This window comes from Vulpes lagopus, chromosome 4 (genome assembly GCF_018345385.1).
Source record: "Vulpes lagopus strain Blue_001 chromosome 4, ASM1834538v1, whole genome shotgun sequence".
NCBI classification, from domain to species: domain Eukaryota; kingdom Metazoa; phylum Chordata; class Mammalia; order Carnivora; family Canidae; genus Vulpes; species Vulpes lagopus.
The window spans coordinates 151,721,121-151,727,513 of record NC_054827.1 but is presented as its reverse complement, the minus strand read 5'-3'; positions in this window follow the sequence as shown (position 1 = coordinate 151,727,513).

Genomic DNA, 6,393 nt, shown 5'->3' with positions numbered 1-6,393 from the left:
GTACCCAGTGCCCCCTGTGAGCAGCCTATACTTAGTTCCAGAGAGGCACCCGCGGGAGGGTCATGAGGGTTTCCCCAAGGGTGAGACGATCCGGTGCCGGGAAAGGGCCTGAGGCCCACCCTGGGAGACCCTGGTCCTGGGAGTTGGAATGTCCTCAGGTGGCAGTGAGGCTAGACCATGTATCTGTCCTCTTAGGTAAAAAGCCACAGTAACACACGACGGCTGCACAGCTGGCTCCCTGGGACATGGTGCGCAATCCTGAAATCCTGTTATCAGTCCTGCTGTTGTTTCTAAAATTCATAAACTGGCGACAAAGTGTGGGTGGATTCAATCAAGGGGAATAGCGAACTGGGTATCTATTTGCAAAACAAATGCTTTCAAAGCCTCACTTAGTACTCACCCGTGAACATACCTCCCAAATTGGATTAATTAGAACGCGCGGGGGAATGAGAAAGCAGGGCGTAAGTGCACACTTAGCAGACGTCGCAGAGAACTCACCTAAACGCAGGCGCAAAATGAGTCACAAGGGAAAGATCAAAACTGCAGCCCCGGTGCACGCGTCACCCACACAGCCCTTTCTCAGAGCGGATACTCGTTTGACAGTGTCGGGGACCGGAGCCCCGCCGTGGCCTGGACCGCCTCCCATGGCTCCCCCTGTCCTGTCGCGGCGCGTCCAGTGCCAAGACCCATGCTGCCCCTTCATGCCCACCCCGCCCACCTCCCCACCACCCAGACCGGGGCCCCGGGCGTGACTTCGCCCTGGAGAGTGGCCTGAGAATGTAAATCAGATGCTGTCACCTGCTCGAATCTCTTTGTGGCTTCTCCTGCACCAAAGAGGAAATCCAAGCATCTTATCAACAGCCCTGAGCCTGGGCCACCTAACCTTCCCCTAATCTCCCTTCTGTCGCCCAGCCGGGAGTCCCCCTCTGCCTAGCGCTCCAGCCACCGAGCACAGGACCTTTGCATGTGCTATTTCTGCTGCCTTCCCCTGCTCTTCCCTCCCCGCCCTCACGCCTGGTACCGAAGGTCTGGACCTTCTCCCTGCCACACGGCCTGCTCCCCGGGGCTTCTGCTTCCTCACCCCCCATGTATTTGAGGTGGGAACCTGCTCAGTGGAGATGTGAGAAGAATCGATGCACTCTTCTGAACATGGCCGGGCCATGCACGCCTCCCCGTCCTAGGACTGCCAAAGGCGCCAAGGCCACAGGCTTCTGCCCCGAGGAGCCCGCCGCCCTGAGTCCACCCCCCAACCCACCCACCTGTGCCCAGGCCCTGGAGGCCCCGAGTTACCTGCAGAGGCCTGGCCTGCGGCGGGCAGGGGGGAAAGCCCAAGGGAAGCTTTCTGCTGCCCACAGGGTGGCCCCCGGCCCCGTGCCACAGTCCCCTCCAGGCGGAGCGGCCCCTCCCCAGACAGCGCATGGCCCGAAGGGCAGGATCCCAGGGAGGAGCGTCGCCCCTTGCTCTCCAGCGACCCCGGGATTTGCCTCTGAGCACATCCTGGCATCTCAGCCCCACCTTCTGTTGACGCAAACCCAACCCCTGCTGGCCCGGGACACAGCCTGCCCGGAGGTGGCGCCCGGAGGTGGCACCCTGCGGCCGGGTCCTCGAGGAGGTCCAGAATGTTTCTAAGGCCGCGCACCGTGCACCGGTCATTGACGTTCGGTCGGCAGACAACGATCCCTTGTCTCTTACTGACTCTGCGGATTCTGAGCCCTCACACCGATGTCGGTGTGGACGGGAAGCAAGGCCCCAGCCCCACCAGCTGCCGGGGCAGCCCCTGGGCCCACCGTGGTTCGGGGCGCGCTGAGGGCCACATGGGCCCGTCTCTCCTGCAGGCATCCAGAGGCGGCCTGAGGCCCCAGATGCCCGTGGCCACCACTTCTCAGGACGTCAGGCGGGCTCGCGGGCTTCCCTCCCTGCACCCGAGGCCGGGGTATGCAGCGGGGGCAGGGAGCTGGCCACTCTGCATCCCCGGCTGCTAGACAGGAGACCTCGGAGGCGTCTTGTGAGTGGTTGCATGTGGGGGACCGGGTGGGCAGCCCTGCAGACATGCAGACTTCTGGGAGAGGAATATTCCAGAAAGGGAGCAGCGAATTCAAAGTCCTGACGTGGGTAGAGGGTTGGAGACTGGGGCACTACTCCTGCGCGTGGAAGGGGCTGATGGCGGGCCTGAAGCACTTGCCACTGGGCACAGGGATGGCGAGGGCAGGTGGGCCAGCCCAGGAGATGCCCACAGCTCCCGTGGGACTCGCCGACTGACTGGGGCTTGGGACGCCCGCAGGCAGGGCTCCCTGGAAGCAGGCACTTCCCGGTCAGGACTCAAGGCTTTTTCTGGGGTCCAGGTCACCCCCAGTTTGGTTCTGGAGCTGGAGCAGAACGCCAGGGAGGTCACAGGTGCATCTGAAAGTGAGAGAGGAAGGTGACCCACCGATTGGGTGCCCCAGCACCACTCTGCAGCCCCCCCCCCGCAGACCTTGTCAGAGCCAAGGCCCCAACTCCCAACCCCCTGGCCCCTGGCCCCTGCCTCCTCTGAGGGTCCCTAGATCTGCAGTGATTCCCACCCTGCCTGCCTCTCTTCCCTCCACCCTGCATCCCCAGGCCCGCGTCCGGCCTGCGCCTGCTGCTGCACCCAGGTCCGCCCGGCGGTGGGAGGCCAGGGCCCACTGGGTGGGGGCCTCTCTGGGAGCAGCAGCCTCACCCAGGGTGGGGGGGGGCAGATGCACAAGGACCAGGGACATGTGCACTGACCCACAGCTCCTTCACGCTCCGTGTCGGGCCTCGAGGCCCACAGCATCTGTGTGAGCGTGTCTGCGCCCCGGGCTGAGGCACAACGGCCCGAGGCACCGGGTGTAGGTGACTGGGCAGCCCCAGCTCCGGCTCGGGCTCCGGCTCCGGTGCTGTGGGGTAATTCCCTGGGGAAGTGCGAGGCCGTGACCGCAGGTGCGCTTCAAACAAGTGGGCACACGGGGGCGCCCGGGGCGCGGTGGGCGCAGCGTGGAGGGGCTGACCTCAGGGTCCCCGGATCCCTCGTGGGCCCTGCGCTCTGCAGGGCCTGCTTCCCCCGCTGCCGCTGCCTCTGTCCCTCCCCCTGCACCCGTGTGCTCCCTCCCTCCCTCTCCCTCCCTCACTTTCTCAAATAAATAAAATAAAAATGGGCAAGTCCTGCAGCCTTCATCAGAGTGTAGCTGCTCCGACCACGTAACTCCCGTAAGACTTGGTGGGGAGGTGGGGGGAAGCACCCACCTGCGGGAGGTTGGGGGCCGCAGGCCTTGCTGCACCCCTCCAGGTCCCGGCTTCCTCCATCATCGAGCAACAGCGAAGAATGCCCAGGTGTCCTAGGATGTGACCTTATTTAGAAATAGGTCCTTGCAAACAGTCTAGTTGGAGTGGGGTGCTTTGGGTGGGCCCTACACCCACGGCTGCTGTCCTGGGAAGGGGCCGAGGGGCAGAGACCCAGGATGCCAGGTGTGAGGGGCGCACCGACAAGCCAAAGGCACCAGCAACTGGTGGCAAAGCCCAGGTGTGAGGGCAGCGCGGGGGACAGACCCCTCACGGCGCCCTCGGGCGGAAACACCTGGCCCACAGCTTGACCCTGGTCTCCCGGCACCAAGAACTGAGAGGCAGTAAGTCGTGCTGCAGTAAAGCCACCGGGGTGTGGCCGTGGTTATGGTAGCCACACCGGGCTGGCGCAGGAGGGACGAGGAGCACTCTGGGGACGACTAGAGAATGTCCCCGCAAGTAAAGCCGCGGTGGACCCCCTCCACGGACACCCCCCCCCACCCCTCGCTGGCGAGACCCCGTCCCTGCAGGACCTGCAAGCGCCGGATGGAAACAGCAGCCTGAGCTCCCAGGAAGTCAGGGATGTGGTGGGGACCAGGAGCCTTGGGAGCTGGGGGGCAGAGGCCCAGCCCCGTCCTGGGGGCGGACGGGCCTCGGGCCGCACAGGACAGGCCCCCAGGAGCAGGAGCAGGCGACCCAGCCGGCAGGAGCGGGGCCTCCTTACACATCGTCGCGGCGTACGTGCTTTTCAGCAGTTTGATCACCACATGTCTTTTTGTGGATCCACTTCAGGAGTTTTCCTACTTGGAGTTTGTGAAGCTTCTTGGATGGGTACGTTCACGATATTCACGGAATTTGGAAAGTTGTTGGTCATTATTTCTCCAACTCTTCTCTGCACTCTGTCCCTCCGCCCGGGTGCATGTGCCGGCTCCCCGGGTGGAATTCCACGGGGCTCTCAGGCTCTGCTCATGTTTCTTCTGGTTTCCTTCTCAGATGGTCTAATGCCTATTGACCTATAGTCGGGCACACAGAGTCCTTATGCTGCTCAGATCTGCATTTGAAACACCTCTGGTGAATTTTTTTTTTTTTGTGAATTTTTTTCATTTCATCATTGTACTTTTCAACTCCAGAATATCTATTTGGTTCCTTTTCATTGTTTCTATATTTTTACTGATATTCTCCATTTTGTTAGACAATGTTTCCATGGTTTCCTTTGGTTGGTTGTACATGGTTTCCTTTGCTCTTTGAGCATGTTTAATTCATTTATTTAAGTCTTTGTGTGATTAATGCACTGTATAGGCTTTTTTTTTAATTTTAAAAAAAGATTTATTTATTTATTTATTTATTATTTATTTATTCATGAGAGACACAGAAAGAGAGACAGAGAGAGAGAGAGAGAGAGGCAGAGGCACAGGCAGAGGGAGAAGCAGGCTCCCTGCAGGGAGCCCGACATGGGACTCCATCCCGGGTCTCCAGGATCACGCTCCGGACGGAAGGCAGTGCTAAACCACTGAGCCACCTGGGCTGCCCCCCCCCCCCTTTTTAGGGACAGTTTCTATACATTTCTCTTTGTCCTTGTGTGGACCACATGCTCCATTTGTATGACTCATAACCTTTATCATTGTTGAAAACTGGGCATTCTGAATTTTACAGTGTGGCATCTTTGGAAATCAGATTCTCCTCCTTCCCCAGGACTTGTTATCACTTCTCGTGGTTGCTGTTGTTTGTTTAGTGGCTTTTCTTAACCAAGTTTGCAAAGTCTGCATCGTTTGTCATGTGGCCACTGACGTCTTTGTTCAGCTAGCTTAGTGGTCAGTTAGTGATCCGACAAAGACTTCTATAAAAGTCTAGAACAGCAATACCCTCCCCCTCGAACCATAAAAGCTCCCAGTCTTTGCAGATGGGCCATGTGCGTGGATTGGGGCACGCTTTCAACACTCATCCAAGTGTCACTCGGGTGGAGAGATGAGGCCCCCTGGGCCGCTCTGAGGATGCGCCGGCTCAGGGAAGGCGTGGGCAGCTCTAGACCCCCAGTGGCGCCCGCCCCAGCTTTTCCTCCCGAGCTTTCAGCGTGTCTGCTGTTTGCCCCAGGAGGATACACTTGCCTTTAAATGTTTTGCCAGGATCGCCCCCCTAGCTAGCTACTTCTCCATCCTGGAGGGTCCCTAGTTGGGTCAAACAGAGGCAAGGCTCTTTTGCAACAGTCGTTCAGGGGGCACGCAGGTCATCAGAACAAGGATGGACAGTTCTTTGGACACAGGGCCCACTCTGCCCTCTCTGGCCCCGGGCACCCACATCTGCTTTCATGACTGCCAACCAAGCAAGGGGGGAGTGGGGCAGGCCAAGGGCAGGTGCAAATGCCCAGAGGCCCAGACCATGATCGAGCTGCCTTTCCTCCATCAAAACTATAGAAACACTTAGACTCTCCCCCTCGCTGGCTTTGGGAAGATCTGCGGGCAACTGTGGAGGGTGGCCTCTAGCTGACAGCCAGCAGGAAGCAGAAGCCCGGGCCACCACCTGCGGGGGAATGGATCCGAGGAGCACACGGAAAAGGCCAGAATCACGCGACAAGTCGCTGAGTGGGCGGCTATGCAGGCAACATGTGGCCACGGCTCCGCCAGGCGGGCACGGAGGGGCTGGCCCTGGCCCTGACGGGGGGTGGCAAGGGCAGGCCCGGGGGGCCCTCCTTCGCTCGCGAGCCACGGCTGTTGGGGCTTCGGTGACCGCAACACAACCTGCCTACTGATTGTCATTGAAAACACCCTTTGGCAGCGCAGGAACAGCGGCCGCGCGTGGCCGGGGCGCGACGAGCAGTCCCACCGCCGCCGGCAGAGCTGTGTGGACGGACTGAGGCTCGGCCCTTGTTCAGGGATGGTGACCCAGCAGGAGTGCCGCCCCGAGCTGTGAGGGTCCCTGGGCCCTGCGCAGGTGGGAGGGCAAGGGGTCATCTGGTGCACCTGCCCGGCGCTGGACGCCAAGTCCTGACCACAGAGGGTCACTCGAATCCGGGACAAACAGCCTGGCACCGAAAGGAAAACGGCCGAAAGCTCGAGTCCAGCCCCAAGGGCTGAAAGCCCTCAAGGCCGTGTGACGCCTGCCGGTCCCAGTCCCGGC